This window comes from Puma concolor, chromosome D1, assembly GCF_028749965.1.
Source record: "Puma concolor isolate L17-30 chromosome D1, mPumCon1.1.hap2, whole genome shotgun sequence".
NCBI classification, from domain to species: Eukaryota; Metazoa; Chordata; class Mammalia; order Carnivora; family Felidae; genus Puma; species Puma concolor.
Window position 1 is genome coordinate 30,999,165 of NC_141676.1, and position 20,961 is coordinate 31,020,125.

At 43.5% G+C, this 20,961-nt stretch overlaps 1 protein-coding gene across 3 annotated transcripts in view; it reads left to right on the plus strand.

Annotated features, from left to right (window-relative positions):
* The window catches only part of MPPED2 (metallophosphoesterase domain containing 2), a 174,662-nt gene that overhangs the window by 145,530 nt on the left and 8,171 nt on the right, over positions 1-20,961 (plus strand). The window lies entirely within an intron of this gene.

Below are 20,961 nucleotides of genomic sequence, written 5' to 3' on the forward strand. Positions count from 1 at the left end.
AACTTAGTCTTATTCTTCACTGATAACTGAAGACTATAATAGCTACCTTGTGGAACTCTTACGGAGATTAAATAGAGGACGCATGTGGAAAGCACCTAGCAGGTGTTTAATAAGAGGAAGCTGTTATAATTATCCTCTGACTAGAGTTCATCATTTTACACATGCTCACGCTGCTTACTCCTTCTCAAGTCTGTCTCCTTTACTGGACCAACTCCTTGAGAATAAGAACCAAGTCCTGGTGATCTCTGATGCATAGGAGGGCTCAACATATTTTAGTCATTTAACAAACAACTGGCGCTTAAGGTATGTCAAGCAACATTCTAAGCGTTTTATTTATTTTAACTAAACTCCACGATAAACCCTTGAGGTAGAGGAACGACTGTTGCAATTATACAGATGAGAAAACTGAAGCATAAGGAAGTTTGCCAGAGTTCACCCAGTGGAGTGGTAGAAGAAGGGTTCAGACCCGGTTGACTGGCTCCAGAGTCCATGCTTTGTGCTGCCATCAGGTGGACTGGGTGGCTAGGCCCATCAGCTCTGTTTGCATCCTGCTCGTTGGTCCTGGAGGCTCATTTTGCCAATAAGTCAGAAGATTATCCCATCAGGTCAGATACCCTCTGCTGCCTCCCTTGCACTACTCTTGATCTAGTGATCTTGGTCTTGATCTCTGGATCTTGTAGTACTTACTACAAGAAGTACTTGTAGTACTTGTAGTACTTGCTACAAGAAGAAGTAAAGATGACAGCTGAATCCCAGGCCTGGATAACAAGGCTGGTTCTTATTCTCCTGAAGAGAAAGGACTTAGAACAGTCCCTTCCAAGCCCCCGTGCCATTCTAGAGTTGGAATTTGTTGGGGGAAAAGAGAAGTTTAGATCCCACTTGAAAGAAAGTGGCAAAACAAGGGAATTCATCTCCCAGTCCCCATTTGAGCTTCTGTCTCAGGTAAGGTGTGCAATCATTTGCAGAGGTGTGTAATCAGTTTAATAGAATCACAGAAAAGCTTCAATGAACAGGGAAAGGGACATATTAAAGCAAACATAAGGTAGTAAAAAGAAAATTCATTCCAAGTTGTGGGTGGGTAACTGAGTGTTTAGGCCCTAGTTTTTATTGCGTCTCAACACTGGGAGACCAGCAGCTCTGAGGTAGGCCTGGTGATGACAATATCCATTAAAGTTAATTTCCTGATAGAGGCCACTTAAATCTGATTGTTGTTTTAATTTGTTCCACTGTTAATTTCCTTCAGCTTAAATAGAGGAAGCTCTCTGCACCTCCCAGCACAGGTGGTCTCAAAGAGGTGATATCCATCGTGGCCTTGATCATCTAGAAATGACCGGCATGGCCACACTCTCTAGGCAGGAGGTGACATCCTTACTTATGACTAGAACCTCGATGTTACCTGATTCGGAAAATATAGATGGTCACCTTAAAAGTCTAAAGATAAAGTTGACTTATTAAGTGAGAAATCTTTCTGTTACTCAGCAAAGGCCCAAGTCCACGTAGATCTCAGTGGGGAAAATGTGCACCCCAGCGGTGTCCAGGGTAACTACTGGGGTGAGATCCAAGATTTCCAAATTATACATACTCATTTTGTTGTTGGAAGAACCAATATAAACACAGACTAAAACATCAAAGCAGAAGAGAAAAATCTCCCAATAATAGCACACACAAGGTTTATGAACTATCAGACTCTATCCGAAATGGTTTACAGACAGGAACCTTGTGAGGTAGGTTTCATTGCTGTCTTCATTTTTACAGATTAGGAAGCTGATGCCCAGAGAAATAAGTTAAGCTAGCAGCCACGATTTGAACGAAGGAAGTCTGACACAGAAGCCTGCTCTTTACCGTGCTTCTCAAACTCTGGTCCCAGCAACAGCAACAGCAGCACCTGGGACCTCCTTAGAAATGCACATTCTCAAGCCCTACCTTGCACCTACTAAACTTTGGAGTAGGCCTTGCAGGTGATTCTGACATACTCTAGTATTTGAGAACCACTGCCCTACACCTTGCTAACTCTCTAGAATTTGTTTCCCATAAAATATCCATCAAGTACCAATAAGGGGCAAGCACTGTTGGAGATACAGCAAAGACAAAATGCCTTCCCTCATAGAGCTTACAGTTTAGAAACACTAAAGAAAATTAGGTATTTAATGGACCAAGCCCTGTTATCTCAGGTGGGCAGATTATGTTGCCAGTGGGTGAAATAAAAAATATCCTGAGGGACGCCTGCGTGGCTCAGTCAGTTAAGCGTCCACCTTCGGCTCAGGTCATGATCTCGTGGTTCATGGGTTGGAGCCCTGCGTCGGGGTCTGTGCTGACAACTCAGAACCTGGAGCCTCCTTCAGATTCTGTGTCTCCTTCTCTCTCTGGCCCTCCCCTGCTCATGCTCTTTGTTTCTCTCAAAAATAAACACTAAAAAAATTTTTTTAAATATGCTGAAACTCAGCATTCTACCCACTGATGGGCTAATGAAGAATAGATTCATAAGGAGTTCAATAACTTACTCACGTGACCCATCTATTTATAATTCAAAAGCTGGCTTAAAACTCTGGGTCTTGGTTCCTGACTCTAGTGTCTTTCTACTGACCATGCTTTCCTTCTGCTGACCATGCTTTCCTGAACCACTTTGCCCTGACTCTTGTCAGGAGGAAGAACATGAAGTTGATTGATGAGCTGACCAGATCCCTACTTAGCTACTTACAGATTTACCCCACATAGATTAACTTGGGGACTTTGGCATTGCTGGTAGAGGCAGGGCTGGAAATTGGAACCCCCAGTTACTTCTAGCTCATAAAACCAAGAGAGACTCCAGTCTAGGGAAGAGATAGGGATAGTGGGTGGTCAGCCTTTGTTGGCCAGCCAAGTGTCATTGCTCATGGACTTGGAAAGCTTCGTGTTCTTCACGTTTGTGAGGATTTCAGGAAATATGTTTCTCCCTGTGGTATACTTAGTCAGAAGCCTCAGAAGACCACAAAGTTTGTGTACATAAAGTATTCTTCCAAATGTAGAGCCACCGTGATTGAATGCTACTGCCACAGGTTCAAAGTTTTCTGTTTGAAGGAGATCCAGGAAAAAACTGACTCCTAGAAATTTCCATTTGTTGAAGGCAGATAGTGCCACTTTTGATACTGTTTATGAGAAAAGATTTTGGGAGGAAGATATTTGACTAGTTAAAGGCTGTGGCCATGACACATAGAAGATGGTATGTCATCAGAGAGTAAAGGTGACCAGGGAAGTGTGAGGGATAAACACTGTTTCCCTCACTTTCTGAAACACTGGCACCAACCATGAAGTAAGCAGAAATGTGTTCTTTGCAGAATTAGTAACTCTGAAAACCTACAACCAGGAGCCCCGTAGGAGCTCACTAGAAGTTCTGCTAATGCTGATGTAACATGCGATTGTGACTGGGGCCAGTAGAGCCCCAGAACCTGCTCAGAACCTGGGCAGCACATGTGCAGGAGAAACAGAAAGAAACACTGAAACTGTGTGCTCTGCAAGCAGAGTTTGGATCCCAACTTTGTCAGTCAGATGTATGATGACCCTAATCAAATGATTTACACACAGTACACCTCGCCTCATTTGAAATTCTGTAAAATGGAGAAAATAACAGTCCTGTCTTCCTAGGGCTGTTGTGAGGCTAAAAGCAGCTAATGTATTGAAAGCACCTGGCAGGTGACTATATAATGGTTTGGGTAGTGGTGGAATAAAACAATCAAATCAAATTGTAACACTTACTGAGAGCTTCCTATGTGCCAGGCACTGATCTAAGCATCTCATAGGTATTAATTTACTTAAATACCACTGTTAACATTGGAGATAGATTGTGTTATCTCCCACTCACACAACCAGGGAGATTTCAAAAGTGTTGTTTTTAAGTGGAACCAGAAACGTACCTAGGTTTAGGTTAATATGAAAGAAGTGGTTTCAGTTTTTAAATTTTTAACGTCTTTAAGGAAAGTTATGAATCCAGGATGATAAATCAGGATGATCTGTGGACTCAGGTGTTCCCAGCATAGAACCAACCCTGGGGACTAAATGCATCTGTTTGAGAACTACAGCCCTGCCTTTCTTTTTCATCTCACCTCTGCTGTTCAGGGGCCATGGTAGCTGAGCCGGTGATGGTAAACCGGGCGGGTGAGCAAGGGAGAAGCCCCATGGCCTTGTCTCTTCCCCTTCCCCTTGCAGCCACGGTTGGGGGCCCCTGAGGAATCTCCAGCTCCTTCTTCCCCCCACTCCACCCCCATCAATTCCAGGCCCCTGTCTGTCTCCTTGTCAGCTCACCATTGGGGCAATGCCAATGTGGTAGGCAGAATAATGGCCCCCTATAGAGGGCCACATGCTAATCCCTGAAACCTGTGGATGTTACCTTACATAGCAAAATTGATTCTGCAGATGTGATTATAACAGATGTGATATGCAGATGGGATTGAGATGGGGAAATTATCCTGGATTATCTGGGTGGGCCCAATATAATCACAAGGGTCCTAATGAGAGAGAAGCGGGAGGGTCAAAGTGGAGAGAAGGAGATGTGACCACAAAGCAAAGGTCAGACTGATGCAGGATCCAGAGCCAAAGAATGCTGGCAGCTTCTAGAAGCTGCAAAAGACAAGAGAATGGGTTCTCCCCCTTAGAGCCTTCAGAAGCCACCAGCCCTGCCTTGCCTATCCTTTGATTTTAGTCCAGCAAGACTGATTTTGGACTTCTGATTTCCAGAACTGTAAGATAATGAATTTGAGATGTTTTAAGCCACTAAATTTGTAGTAATTTGTTATAGTAAGTATATCAGTAAGAAACTGATATACCAGGATGAAGTAAACCTGATTTCCTTCAAAGTGTGGGTGAATCTTTTAGTCTTTTTGAAAAAAGACCCATGTTGACTTTGTTATTTTCTGTTGCAAAAGAAGGAAATTTCCAAATTTAGCTTCAAAAGACTCATGAGAGGGAGGGGCCAGGGTAAGAAAAGAAAAGGGTGACAGAGGCCATGTGGGACAGGCCTGGGCCTGCCCATGGGACAGTGTGTCCTAAGTGACTTTCAAGGAGATTGGTTTCCAAGGTTTGCTTGGCATGGTGATTAAACGCGGGTCTCTGTACCTTTGGAAATCCTTAACCTCTCTTTATCTCAGTTTCCACATCTATAGAATAAGGTTAATCTTAACCTCTCCCTCAAAAGGATGCTGTGGGCATTAAATGATTTCCTGTTTGTAAAGTGCTCAGAACAGTACCTGCCACATCATATGCTTTATATAAATGTTAGCTACCGTTAATAGGCATGATAGACAAAAGTGCAGTGGGATTGAAAGGAGCCTCATCTGTTTGGAACATGTACACTTATATCAAGTTAAACAGATTTCTTTTCTGCGGGGCTTCTCAAGGTCTTACTATGGTTATGTTCACCTTACACCGCCAAAGTGGAAGGGAAATGCAGTAAGTAGCATTTCTCGAACTTGTCTAACCCTAGAACCCTTTGTGACTCAGAACAGTCTCAACAGATCACATCTGTTGGATACACTGTGGAAAATACCGCCCTGGAAGGAAACCTCATTTCACCTGTGTCCGACTCTTAGTCTGCGGCCCCTGGTCCTGCAGCCTCTGGCCAGCCAGGGCAAGCAGAGCCATGTGCCAAGCATCCAGAGTTGAAAAACAGGCCTTCTTGGCTCCTGGGGACTTCCCTAGGAACCTGGCATTGTTTCCACACCATGACACTTGACAGGTGCATCCACGCAACCTACAAACAGTTTGGATCACAGTTCACAGTTTGGGCACCAATGGGTACAGTTTCAGAGTAATGCTGATAATTTGGGAGCAGATCACCTAGAACTTCTAGCTAAAAATGGTTATTGTACTCCACAAAGGAAGCAATTTCCAAAGAGGAATTGTGTGAGGACTTTATAGAATGGAAGCAGAGCATTCGGTTGTATTCATTCTGGGGCATATGTTTAAAAAATAAAAAAACAAAACATCATGGTGTCAAAAAAAAAAAAAAAAAAAGACAAACACTATGGTGTCATTACTTAACATAGGCACACCTTGGATAAACACAGGAAATTTAATTTCTGGGGAATTTCATTTCAAGAAATCATGCCTGACTCATATAAAGCTACCTTTCAAAATAGAAATATAACATTTAGTTAAGCTCAGGCTTTTTTGTTGTGTTGAGTTTTGTTTTGAGAGCTATAAAGAAGTAAACCATAACCCTCTTTATTTTTAGCAGACACCTCTAAAAAAAACTTAAACGGTGTTCTATTTATAAAACAAAGAGTCTGTTTTCACACAAACTTGCTTAGACTCTTTATTAGAAAAACAGCAGGACTGAGTATCAGAAAAATGATATGTTTCTTTTTCAAGATTTCTTGAATTCATTAGCAACTCTTTAAGAAACAATGAAACAATTGACCTGGTTTTGTTTTTGTCTAAGGGAGGTCACCTGGAGATTGATAAATTACAATTACGCTTACTATTCTGACTTGAAGAGTTTGGACTGAATGAGTAGCTTGGGGGGGGGGGGGGCGTGAAATTTTAAATGAGAAAGGACAGTCTGGCTTTCTTATGTTGCTGAGTGAAAGACAGCAGACCTAAATAATTCTCTGGTTAACTTATTTCGCTGTCACATTATATAGAACATTTATAATTTCATCATCCTTCAAGGCATTAAAAAGAAGAAGAAGAAGAAGAGAACTTGGTTGAGTAAATTCAATGGCTGTAAACGATTCTAGAAACTGAAAGTAAGTGAACCAGTTCAACTCAGATGAAGTGTTGGGAGTAGATGGCTCCCATCCTCTACTTTATCTTCCTGATCAATTATTTCATGCTATTCCTGTAATCTTTACGATAATAATAAAAGTCAACAATTATGTAACGCTTATTATGAGCAAAAGCACCCAGCTAAGAAGTTCACACATATCATTGCGTTTAATTTTTTCAGCAATGTATCGATAAGGCAGATACTTTAATTATCTCCATGTTATAGATAAGCAAACTGAGACTGAGGGCGATGGAGTGGGAGGTGTTAGCACCTATTATGACACAGGTTGGACCACAGAGCCATTCTGGCAAGGGCTGCCCAGTTCTTCTTTGAGCCAGCAGCGCACCCCGGCTCAGTGCCAGAGGCACTGTGGAGTCGAATGCTGATTTCCATTCTGTGTTTTCATGGTAAAAACCCCAGAAAGCTTGGGACTCCAAGAAAAACCCCATGCCACCCTTCACCAGAAGAATAGCTTTCTCGTTTTTCTTCACATTTCCCCCAGTCCTTGCTCACCCTAGGAAAGCTTAGGTGTGGCCTCCTTCAGATGGCCATTTTACCTGGTACTTCCATTTGCAGACACCATTGTCTGTTTACCTGGCTGTCCCCCATCCCCTATTATCTCTAATTCCAGTCTTCCCTGAACACAGAACCTGGGGTGTAGTAATAGTTCAGCAAATGTATGATGAGTTGGATGAAAGAACATGCCTGCATGCAGATTATACATAGATTCAGACATTGAGTGCTTTTGCAAGCAATATTATGTCTTGTTTTGTCACGAATGAAACTTCGATATTTTTTCTTCTGTTTTCATATTCGTTATCTTTTTTTCTTTTGCCAGTCCTTTTTAAAACAATTTTTAAATTTTATTTAAATCCAAGTTAGTTAATATATAGTGTAATAATGATGTCATGAGTAGAATTTAGTGATTCATCACTTAGACGTAACACCCAGTGCTCATCACAAGTGCCCTCCTTAATGCCTGTCACCCATTTAGCCAATACCCCCACCCAACATCCTGCCAGCAACCCTCAGTTTGTTCTCTGTATTTAGAGTCTCCATGGTTTGCCTGCCTTTCTCTTTTTATCTTATTTTTCCTTCCCTTCCCCTATGTTTATCTAAGCAGTATCATGTTTTAAGAATTTTCTGTGTTGCTACTTACTCTTGGTAATTAGCATTTGCATAATATACATTTTACTAGATATTCCAATAGCGGTAATTGTCTTACCATTCCTATTTTTTATGCAGAGTTGAGGATATACTTGTTTCCAATATTTTGCGCTTATGAATAACACTGCAGTGAATAACTTTGTGCATGGCATTTTTACTTACTTTTGGATTCTTTCATTAAGGTACAATCCCTAAACAGGGATTTCTGAATCATCCTATGAATATTTCTGTGCCTTGTGACTGTGTCGTGCAATATAAATTGAACATGAACCGAATATGTAATTTTAAATGTGCCTCGTTAAAAAGTGAAAAAAGATAAAAATCACTTAACAATATATTTAATGCAACCCAATATATCCAAAATATTTAAACATGTAATCAGTATAAAAATGATGATATTGTCACCTTGGGTTTTGTTTCATTGAACTTTCCAAAATACAGCATGTGTTTCATACTTACAGTACATTTCAAGTGGGACTAGCGACATTTTGAGGGCTCAGTAGCCACACAATGACTATTGTATGTGGCAGCACAGGCCTATGAAACATATCATCCAGTGTTTTTAATGACCTTTGTTGTTTTTTTTTAAATAAGCTCAGACATTAATCTGTCTTGTCCCATTCTAACCATCAGTCACACATTATTTGGATCACTTCCTTGGGCGCTTATTCTAAACTCTCCTGCTTTTTTCGTTATTATGAATATTTTCTTGACATCTATTATGTTTCAGGCATCATGCTAGATCTTGGGCATGACTCACAATCCATTGGGGAAGATAGACAAACCCATAACATGACCTTGCCTCAAATGCTTGTTGGAATGAGGTGGGACATCAGTTCAAATACACACATGCATACGCACAACCCAGTAATAATGCAGAGGACGATATATCCTACAAATGACAATTACAGCGTTGAGGGGATCTGGGAAAGCTTCTTGGAGGAATATAGGAGTTGAGCCCTTAGGGCTCAGTAGAATTTTAATGGGCAGAGACAGGGGAGAACAGTTTTGCCAGTGACTATCTCGTTATCCCAGCCAGGTGGCAGGTTGGGATGGTCTCGTGTTGCATTTAGATCTCCCTGGAGCTCCTTGCCAAGGCCTTGCAGCAGAAGGTGCTCAATAATGTTTGCTGAGCCCAATTAATAATATATGGTTGGCTGGCATGGTGAGGGAGACACCAGGGTCTTTCTGCTTGCTTTAACCTCTGAATTGAAGGGGCAGCTTCAGCGTCTCACTCAGCCCTCTGATTGTGTGTCCTGCCAGTTTGCACTCACCGTTTTCTCACTGTACTAAATCGGTCTGGACCGAAGCTAGTTGTTTAGAGCCAAGATGGTAGATCAGTGGGGGCCAACACTTTAACTTACATCTGACCTCCTTGTCACTTATTCCGGCTCCTCTGAGCTTTTCAAACAGCACAAACAAGCAACACAGACAGCCAGTGACATGGGAATTAGAAGGCACTTTCCCTTTAGGTGCAGCTAGGTTTTATGGGCTTTTGTTTGACAGCCTTGCAAGGTTCATAAGGATTGTTATCCCTGTGGCACTGTTAAGGAAACAAGAGATCAGAGAGGTTACTTGCCCAAGGTTATATGGCAAGCCAATTGGAAGACCTAGAGCTGGAACTCATGTCCTCTGTCTCTTAACTCACTGCCTTGGCATTAACCAAAGCTGGGTCCCCTGTACCTAAATGTTAACACTCAGTGCTTTCAAACGAATCATTCAGTTCTTTGGTATTTACATTCTAAGTCTGAGCAATGGAGAGAAGGTACACTTTGTGTTGATAAGAAGAAGATTAGGGAACAAAGAGCAAGGGATTGATGATACTAATATTTGTAGTGATATTAACATGCTGATGACGACAGGAGCTAATATTTAATGCTCAATATAGGACAAACATTCTGCCAAATGCATTACGTATATTGTCACATCTAATCCTCACAATAAATCTGTGTGGTTGGCGTTACTCTTTCCACTTTATACACGAGAAAACTGAGATCAGATGGAAGAAATTTGCCCAAGGTTACATTGCTAAGCAGAAAGCAGTCAGAATTTGAACCCAGACCTGTCTAATGTTTAATCCTTTGCACAACAAAGTTATGTTCATGCCACCTCAGCTGCAGGTGACCATGGGCAAGTCCTTAAAATTCTGTATACTGTTTTCTCTAAACCTCATACCTTGCTCACCACTTGGAGTTATTGTGAACGAAGAAATGTGAGATGATTTGTAGTAAGTATGTGCAGATAACATGATATTGTCTACATTTAAAGCTGAAATTCCTCATTAAAATGAAAAGCATACCCACCACCAGCAGAGTGATGCTTGACATATAGCAGGTGCTCAGCAAACATGTATTGAACTACTTGAACGAAGGAAAGACTTCTGTTGCCAAAGATGCCTTTCTTTTGCGGGGGAGGGAAGCCCCCTAAGGCAAGCCCTGTCAGCTTCCTGAGCAAAAGTGTCCCAAATGCTCCACACCCTGGGGGAACCACCTTGCAGTCAGAGTAGAGCCTTAGGTAGACCATGGATCTGTCTGCTCATATTCAGCTTGCATTTGGCTATATGAAGACTTTACACCAAATTATGATTTCTTTCCAAATGATACTAATCCTCATAGAAAAAGGAGAAAATAGTAGACAAATCAAGGGAAAAAAATCATCACTAATCCTCCTCCCACCCCCAAAATAACCATTCAGTATGTTGGTCTGTGTCTTTTTTCTAAGTATGTTTTGCATACTTGAATTCATACTGATATGTGAATTAATACTTTGCTTTTCCATTGACCATCATGGTGTATGCATTTTTTTCATGAAGTTACAAACTTCGTGGACAGTCGCTCTTAATTCAGTTGACAAATACTAGAACATCTGCTTTGTGCCAGGTGCTAGGGATGCAAAGTGAACCAGACTGAAGTCACCTAGCTTACGGTCTTCCCGGTTACATCATATTCATGGAGAAGTTATTTTATTGTCCACTTATTACTTATTCTTTTACCATCTATTTTCCAGGCGGCAGGCTTTCTTGCCAGTGTGGTCCTCCCTAGCTATATCCCCGTGGTGCCCCCAAAATATGAAATAGTATAAAAAGAAACCAGCATTATTGTCGACATAAATGTGTGACAACCTCCACCCACACAGACACATTCTCAAATAAAGTAAACGTAATAAAGTCTCTTGTTGGGGGCAGACATTTCATCAGGCCATCCCATCTGTTAACACCAGTTCTTAAGAGTTTGCTATGCAACAAAAAATCTAGCTAATCCTGGACCCACTTTTCCTCTTACTCTTTTGGGAAATCTAAGTTAAGAAACCCCTCCACCTGCTAGGTTTCTGTGACATGTCTGCAGGGTAGAAGAGGGGGAGAGGAAGGTACAGATGCTCTCTGCCAAGTTGCCGGAGTACTTGGCAATCTTCCTGGCCCCTCCCATCCTGTTCGTCCTGTGCTGTAGAACCAGCCAGACATGTGACACACATTGCTCTCACAGGCTGCCTTTAGTAGGATGTGGTTTTGTGTTTTGTGGTCCTGGCTTTAGCTGCCCAGCCTTATGAAGGAGTGTGCAAGACGAAATGGAAGGAAATCTCTCCCCAAAAGTCTTCCTGCCAAGTATGCTCCTGGTCACCTCGTGGCCTGGGGGTGGGTCTTCACTTGAAGTCACTGGGTTAATTCTCAGATCATTCTGATGTTCCCCAACTTCCTCTGAAATTAGGTTACTTAGAAATGAAGGCCAAGGGAGCCTTGGTGGGTCAGTCGATTAAGCCTCTGACTTTGGCTCAGGTCATGATCTCATGGTTTGCAAGTTCGAGCCCCACATTGAACCATTGGGCTCTGTGCTGACAGCTCAGAGCCTGGAGGCTGCTTCAGATTCTGTGTCTCCCTGTCTCTCTGCCCCTCTCCCACTCTCTCTCTCTCTCTCAAAAATAAATAAACATTAGAAAAAAAGAATAGATTTAATAAAAAAGAAATAAAGGCCAGAGATTAAAGACTTCTGTCCAAGGCAACTTTACCTGTGAAAATGGTGAGCTATGGCTTTATCCTGGGAACTGTATTCAATTTTGTATTCCCAGCACCTACCTTGCCAGACCCTAGCTCACAGCAGGCATCCAGGTTATGTTTGTTGAATGAATAAATGCCCCAGAAGTACCATACTGAGCCCGTCCTCACTGGGCTTTCAACTCAGAAACTGCACACTTCACAAAGAAAGAGACTCCATGTCTCCCTATGGCCAAGCTTAGTGCCTGGCACATCCTAGACTTTCAGAAACCTTAGATGAAAAAAAAGGATGCAGTAAAGCCATAAAGAGGAGTGGAATTCGGACAAATGCAATGACATGGATGAACCCTGAACACAACTGTGCTAAAGAGAATAAGCCAGACCCAAAAGGACAAATGTGGTACGATTCTGCTTACATGAGACACCTGCACTTGTCATATTCATAGAGACAAAAATTGGACCAGTGCTGGCCAGCGTCTGGAAGGAGGGTGGGGAGAGGGAGCTGTCCTTTCATGGGCACAGAGCTTCTACTTGGGATGATGAAAAAGTTCTGGAGACGGAAGGTGGTGATGGTTGCACAACACTGCGAATGTATATAATGCCACTGCATTATACACTTTAAAAAATGGTTAAAATGGGGGTGCTTGGGTGGCTCAGTCAGTTAAGCGTCTGACTTTGGCTCAGGTCATGATCTCGCGGTTTGTGGGTTGGAGCCCCGCATTAGGCTCTGTGCTGACAGCTCAGAGCCTGGAGCCTGCTTCAGATTCTGTGTCTCTCCTTCTCTCTGCCCTTCTGCTCGCTCTCTGTCTCTCTCTGTCTCTCTCTCTCTCTCTCTCTCTCTCTCTCAAAAATAAATAAACATTAAAATTTATTTTTATTTTTTTTTAAATGGTTAAATGGTCAGTTTTATGTTATATATAGTTTACTACAATTTTAAAAATGGCAAAAAAAAGAAAAACGGAGGAATGCTGCTTTTCTTTTTCTACTCCTCTCCATCCACTGACCCCTTTTTCTTTTAAACCTAGACAGTGGTGCTGGTATCCCTCTTTGAGAAATTCCCCTGCCGGGGGTTAAAGATCAAGGCAGGGCCCATTCTCTGGTCCGGGCACCAGATTTCCTCAGCCGCAAAACAAAATGCTATTTCTGGATGCACCTGGGCATGTCCCAAATCTGCTTGACCTGCCCACCAAGACAGAAGTTCTGCATGCCCTTCCTGCTGCCCTGTCAGGCTCTTTGCACAATTGATGAGCATAGTCTCCTGCACAGCCCAATGGGAAGGCAACAGACACTGTAATGTTATTTTTAATAATTCAAGGCACACCACATTCGAAAACAGGTCATAGTGGGTTTTGTTTTCTTGGTTCCTGAAGGAAACTCCACTTACACTATTTCCTTTCCAGCAGGGGAGAGGAAAATGGGTAACAGAGGCTTCATTCGGACACTTGTTCCTTATTAGTTACAGAAAAGGGACACAGTTGGCATGTTTGCAAAGACCGCGGTGTGCCCTACCTGGTTTACGAAGCCCCTGCCCATAGCTCATGGGCCTCAGGTGACCGCCTTAGGTATGATTTGTTCCTGTCCCGTCCAGAGCACATAGACCACATTTATTCACTCAGGCCTGCCCCTTTATCAAAACAGTATCTGTTCTCATCCCCAGGACCTCATAACGAAAGAGTGCGTTACAGAGTCACAGGGAAGAGATGGGACTAGACAGCTGGCGTGAGAGAGGAGCCGCCACTGCCCTTTGCAGGCAGCTGAGCCTGTGGTTTGGGCCAGGCAGGCTTCCCAGGCAGCTGCGCAGGGCTGTAAATCTTGCCCTGAAGTTAAGCTGTCCCTCTCTCCTAGCCATGTCAACTGGTGCATGTGTCTCTTTGCTGCACAAGGTGTGACGTTCCTCCGTGAGCTAATGCAAAGCATCTTTTTAATTGCACGGAAGAGTAACTTCCAGGCTGCCAAGTGGAGGGACTTGGGGGAGAAGGCTGGCTTCTTAACAAACTCCAGAGCTAAGAAGAGAAAAGGAGGCAAGAAAGGGAGTGGGGCAGGCGTCTGCCTTTCATCTGGATATTCGGGATGACACATGTGGTGCCAGGGAAACTGCTATTTCTAACTGACGGGAAGCTTTGCAGTCAAGGGAGGGCTGAGCTGTCAGGTGAGCTAGAGATCAAGAATTATCATGACAGCTTCATGGCATGTGAAAGGGGCTGTGAAGTGCGGTGTGATTTTAACCAGCGGTGGTTAAATTAGCTTCTGTTAGACCTGGTGCGATGTGCAGTGGGAGAGGGGCCGACGGAGGTTGGGAGTGCCAGGCATGAGGAAGGTTGCAATTCTAAAGTGCCGCCATTTAGGAAAGAAAGTGTATGTGGAAACTGGCCCCTGGTTTCTGAATTTTGATTACTGGAGATGCCAGGCTGTGGTGATGGTGTTAATCAGTAGCTTGTCAATGCCGCCAGTGAACCTGTCCAAGGGCCCTGTTATTAATATTCCAAGGACCCAAGGACCCTCCCTTGAACTTCCCCCAATTTAAGATCCTGTCAAAATCTAACCACCTGTACTAGCCAGCTAAGCAGCCTTGACTAACGTTTTGCCCTGTGCTCTCACATTCCACAGGATTGTCTATGCAAGACTGAGCAAGCGAGCGAGTGAGCGAGTGCCTGTTTGAAAACTTCCACTCAAAAGTGAGCTGAGGAAGTGCCTTTTAATAAGTAATCAGCCCGAGGAAATCAGACTCTATCTAGCCATCTAGTAATGTTTGCCTATTCACTGGGGACTCTTCAAAAGTCTGGAGCAGGAGGGTCTGTTTACTTGATGGGCCGCAGCCTGGGAGGTTGTAGGAAGAAAACGTAACATGAGCGACTGTTTGTGTTTGTGTGCGTGCATGTGTGTGTGTGTGTACATGTGTATATACACATACACATATATTGCTCATATATCTTATATATAAATTAAAAACTGCACATTAACACTTTGTGCCAATACTCTCCCAAACGTTTTGCATAAATGATCTCACTTTACCCACATAGGCAGATACTCCATTTCGATTTGGAAGATGAGGAGACTGAGAAGCCAGTAAGTAGCAGACCTGGGGCTTTACTGGTCTGTGATTCCATAACCCATGTTTGTACCTCCTGCCTCCAAAACAAGAATGGCTGACTTTTTACAGAATCCCCAGGTTTTCACAGTCCTAAGCAGTGGCATGGCCGCTACCCGAGCTGTGAACCCTTGCACTTTCCCCTTCATACTTTCCAGGCAGAGTCCCAGGGGAGCCCACCAGGCTTCCAAGCCTTCATCTTTGCAGGAGGCACCTAGGAGATGGTTAATCACAATCCCAATCTTGAGTCTTTGTGATGCAGCCTTCCCAGGACCTGGGGGAATTTGTAGACATTGACCAGCAGGTACCAGCGCCGTGAACCTGAATAGCCCATCTGAGCAGACCAAGTGCCAACTTTTCTTTAACAAATCCTGCTTTCCTGGGGCGCTCCTGGCCCCCACTGACGTTGGTAGGGGAGTAAACAGCCATTCACCTGTCCCAACCTCAGATTTATGGTCCAGCAAGCTCCCTTCTGCCCACACCACAGCACCGTGTACTGCAAACACAGATGACCTTTGTAGCGATTTCATCTCAACCTGCTTCCATATAGAAAACCTGTTTTGTGTTGACATTGTTTGGAACAAATTCTGCCTATGTTAACTCCCTTAGCTCCTGCTCCTGAACTTTCAGCCTGGAGAGGCCAAGTGCCCCTAATTGCGAGAGCAAGGGGGAGGGAGCCCTGAGAGCACCCACAGCTTCCATCCGTGTCTTTGGTCCAGTGGCTTCAGGCAGCTCTAGCTGCCTGAGTTTTCTAATCCCTCTCTAGAAGGAGATGGGTTACAGGTCCTGATTGGCCCACTGGCAATAGGGCGCTTTGTGGGACATTTTCTTACAAGTTGGTTCCCATGTGGTATTTGTTAGTCACAGCTAATTATTAAGTCCTTGGCTGAGGCAATAGACATTGTTCCCCTGGATTCCTCCCTCCTCCTTTCCCCCCCGCACCCCCCATTGCTACAGAACAAAACCCATTGTGGGGCTCAGGAGGTCGACTGTGCACATATTTTCCAGTGAACCCCTGATGGGCTCACTGCTGGGGTTTCATGTTTCAGGTTGAAACTCAACTGGATAAAGCATTATTCATTGATGCTGACACATTTGGTCTCTGCTCTGTGCAGTTACTTCTTCCACACTGGACTCAGTCCCTTACAGGCAATTTAGGTAATTCATTGAGAGCAATTCACGGCATTTATTTAGAACATTGATAGTCTGCACAGACTTATAGAATGTTAGGATTTCCTGATCATAGAAGGACCATCAAGTGCTGGGTTTTGCCGGCTTTGCTCAGAAGCTCAGGCCAGAAAGGAGGAGCAGGCTAAGTGAGTGAGTAGGTTCGGAGCCCCTTCTTACCAGCCCTTCAGCAAGAGCACCCCTTCATGTCCCTGCTTTGGGTGTGGGGCTTCTGCATATGATTTCTGCAACCTACAAGCAATCCTGAAACCCAGTCATCAAATCCATGTACTCATTCATTTTTCAGATGAGGAAAGGAGCCCACTGAGGGGCCTTCTCTTACTGAAGGTTTATGTGAGTTTGTAAATTCATGCCAGAATGAGTATTAGCACACAGGTCTCTTCTGTATGCCCATTTATGACGCCATGCTGGAATAATTCTGGAACCCATCACTGGGCTGCTTTTTACCATTGCCTGGCCACTGTCTTGTGGAAAAGGCCTTATCTGGAGGATCTAAAGGAACAGAAAACATCCCAGAAAAGCCATAATAACATCTTGGAAGTCACACTGCATTTTTACTATGAGCCACTTCAATCACACAATGCCCTGGCACCGGCTGAAGTTGTACAGTGCTCAGCCTAAGAGACTGAACGGAGCAGCCCTGTTTTTACTTCACAAGTGTGTGAGCCAAAACCAAAACTGGGCTAGAAGGTTTTAGTTCAGCACTGTGCAGGCAAAAGCAGAGGCTTTGGAGACAGAAGATCCGGGTTTGAATTTGCACTCCACTACTTACCAATCCTGGGAATATTGACAAGTTACTTGATATCACTGATCTTCAGCCTTTTTGTCTAAAAATAGAGCTGGCAGTACTCAAGGACTGTTAATAATAATTCAAGGATTGTTATGAGGATTTAAATTTAATAGTCTGTGTAAAACCTCTATATAAAGCATATCAGAGACTTGATAAATGTTCCTTTTCTTATAATTTAAGTTCTGTCTCACACTCTCATACACATACATACAGGTTTGAGTCAAAATAAATGCCAGATATTTTTAAAGTTTGCCCTTAACTTGGAAGCTTCTGGATTTTGTCACAAGCTTAATATTAAAGTTTACATTAACATGAAATTTGGGGTGTCTGTACACAATGGGCTTGTCTTAACTCTTTCGCAAAGCACTTAAAAAACGGAGCACTTCCTGGGGCAATAGGACTATAGGTTTCCCAAGAAGACTCTGTGAGAGAAACTCAGAAAGACTGGAAAATAAAGTCTTGTTCCTTTGACTCTGGAAGCCCCTGGGATGACCTGGGGGTCCAGAGGCTGACTGCCTTCAGACAGACTCTGGCAGCGAAATCAGAACCCCTCACTGTACCAACTACTTGGGTGTGCTTGGGACTCTTTCAAGCCTTCTTTATTTGCCATTCAGACAGGAACCATAGGCCCAGAAGCTTGTTTTCAAAACCTAGGAAAACAGATGTTTTTGCTTATTTTTCTCTCTCTCATGCCAAAATGCTCACTGAGTTTTCACTGGGTTCTGAACTTTTTTTTTTTCTTTTACTTCTAAGACAAATCTTGGAAAGAGGTCATTGTGAAATGAAGGGAAAGAATGGGCATTTCAGCTCTATTTCAGATTCTAATGAAAATGCTTAAGAACCTGAAGACAGGAAGTCCTAGAAGACAAATGTAAGCGAGATTGACTAATTGAGCCCTAAAAGGTTCTACCTGCTGCTTCCCTCAGGCCTGTGGTACCTGGTGCCTCCCCAGCAGCCTGGGATAAGAAAGCCAGCACTTCCTAATCCTCCAAAGAAACCAAAAGCATAGCATCTAGCTGAGCTACAAGGCAGTGTGGCTGCTGAGGGCTGTGTTGATTTTTTTTTTTTAAGTTTTTTTAATTTATTTTGAAAGAGAGAAACAGAGCAGGGGAAGAGCAGAGAGAGAGGAAGAGAGAGAGAATCCCAAGCAGGCTCTGCACGGTCAGCTCAGAGCCTGATGTAAGACTCGAACCCACAAACCATGAGATCATGGCCCGAGCCAAAATTAAGATGCGGATGCTTAACTGACTGGGCCACCCAGGTACCCCAGGGCTGTGTTGATTGAACACGTGCTGTGCTCTAGGTGAGGCCCAGGGCCAGTCACAGGTCCTGAAGTTTACAGCTCAGGCATTTTAGGTACTGTATTAGTTTCCTATTGGCTGCTGTAACAAATTACCACAAGTTTAGTGACTTATAACACCTGTTTACCATGTTGCAATCTGTTGGTCAGAAGTCTGACATGGATTTCACTAGGCTAAAATCCAGATGTCAGCTGGAAAGTGTCTTTCCTGGGGGCTCTGTGGGAGAATTCCTTTTCTTTCTTTACCTTTTCCAGCTTCTGGAGGTTGCCCACATCTCCTAGCTTGTGTTGTTCCTCCTTCATGTCCAGAGCCAGCAACAGCACTTTGGGTTTTTCTTAGGTTACATCACTCCATTCTCCTCTTCTGCCTCCCTCCTCTGCTTTTGGCGATGCAGGTGATTACATCGCCCCCTCCCCCCCCGATAATCCAGGGTAATCTTCTTATTTTAAGGTCAGCTGATTAGCTCCTGAACTCCATCAGTATCCTTGATTCCCCTTTACCATGCAAGGTAATATATTCACAGGTTCCAGGGGGGGTCAGGACATGGACATCTCTGGGGTCGGTTCAAGGGTGGGGGTGGACAGTGTTACCTGCAGTAAGTACATAGGTCGTTTTTACACTAACACAATAATTGTTTGAACTGGGACTCTTTCGATTGCAGAAACAGAACCTAACTCAAGTTAATAAAAAGGAAAATATTTTATTAGCTTATATACTTGAAAGGAAGAATGTGATTGGCTTCAGGCACAACTGGGTCCATATGTCCAAAAGGTCATCAGGGTACTCTTGTTTCTTTGCTTGGCGTGTGTGTGTGTGTGTGTGTGTGTGTGTGTGTGTGATGATGATGATGATTTGATTCTCAAGCCCGGGCTGTCTGCATGGTGGCTAAGACAAAGCTTCCAGGCAATTCCAGGCCTACACAGTTCTCAAGACCCAGGATCCCAGAGAGGAACCCATGACCTCTTTTTAGGTAGTACCAGAAAAAGCCTGAGGATGACTCCCAGCTTGGGTCACATGTGCAACCCTAGACTAGTCACTGGTCAGGGAGATCCTAGAACAGGGTTGGGTCAGCCTTTGCAGAGCACATGAACTAAGAGGTGGAGGGAGAGGTTCTCCAAAAAACTTCAGGCACTGTTACGAAAAGAAAGGTGAAAGAGCTGGGCAGGCAAAAACCACTGATGTCCACTCCACCATCTTATTGCTGGATTTTAGAACCAAGTACTTGATTCCATGGTCAGAGCTCATTTGGCTTCAGGCAACAAGACACTAAACCTGAAAGAATACAGAAGAGGCTCACCCAGGGCAAGTAGGAAGTTAGTTCAAGTCTACGGAAGAAGAGGAATTGTGCAGTGGTTAAGAGTATGGGTTTTGGAACCAGATTGTTTGGATTCATATCCAATTTTTTGGTTGTGTTTACCTGTCCTCTCTGTGCCTCAGTTTCCTCATCTGTAAAATGGAGTTAGTTATAGTACCTACCTCCTGAGCTTATTGTGAAATTTAAATGTGTTAATACAAATAAAGTGTTTAGAATAATAGTACCTTGACAGAGAGTAAGCCCTCAACAATTAATAGCTTTAAAAGTTATTATTGTTACTATAAATAAGCCCCTTAGGATGGCTTAGGAACTTGGAAGATAGTTGTAGGACCCAAGTCAGGTGCTTTCTTGGTTTCTCTTTTTCTAACTGGGGCCACACAGTCTCTTACCTCTGGAACTTTCTTTCAAGCATCTCAGTGAGAACTCAGGTTTCTCACTTGTAAGGCAGATTTTCACATGGTTTTCGGTTGCCCTCTCCACTCTGTCCTTGCCTGTACGCGCCCACCACCAAATGAATGCTGGGTCAGTGTTTCTGAGTTCCAAGTCTTGAGAGAATCTGATAGTCTGGCCCATGATTGGCTTTAAATAAGATTGAACCTCATTTGATTTGCTGTGACTGACCAAGTTACCCTGGACACAAGGTCGCCTCTTTCAATAGGTACGAGAGGGGCAGCTTAAGTTGAAGAGGAAAGTTGAGCTTAGCCAGAAAATTGACCAACTTGTTTTTTACATGTATGTGCTAGCAAGTAGGAGTTTTCCTACAGAATGGGAAAGAGTCAGTTTCAACAAATAAAGGTTATATCTAGATGTTTGGGAATAGGACAGCACTGGGAACTGCTTTGTTCTGGTGTGATTTAGCCAGTAGTATGTGCAGAGAAAAATTGGTTATTCTATTATTATAAATGGTAGAGGCATGTTCAGCTCCAATTAGACGTGCTCTCATTGAGGACAAAACCCCCATTCATTCACTTTTGCCTGCCTGAAGCATCAACCTCAGAAACTCATTCCTGGGAGGGTGGACTGCTTACCTGCCCTGTCAGGAGAGTGGATTCCAGAATGACCCTCAAACCTTCCTTTTGAGAACAGGAGGAAAAGGCCACGCTTGCTCTTTGTTCCCTGGATCCCCTGTCACCTGTCAGAGCCCCGAACGTTTTCAGCTTTCTCAGTCCAGGATTTCAAAACATCTCCATGTACGGAGGTACATGCTCTGCCTTCAGAGCCCTTGTCCTTTTCTCCAAGGACTTTTGTAAGAATCCTTCCAGCAAAGCAGTTTCACAGTGATGGGGAAGAAGGGGTGCTGATGGAATTTCTTACAGGAAGGGTAGAAATGCTTTGGATCCAAACTAGGCATCTTAGGAAGCATGGAGATTTGGGGGAGAAGACAA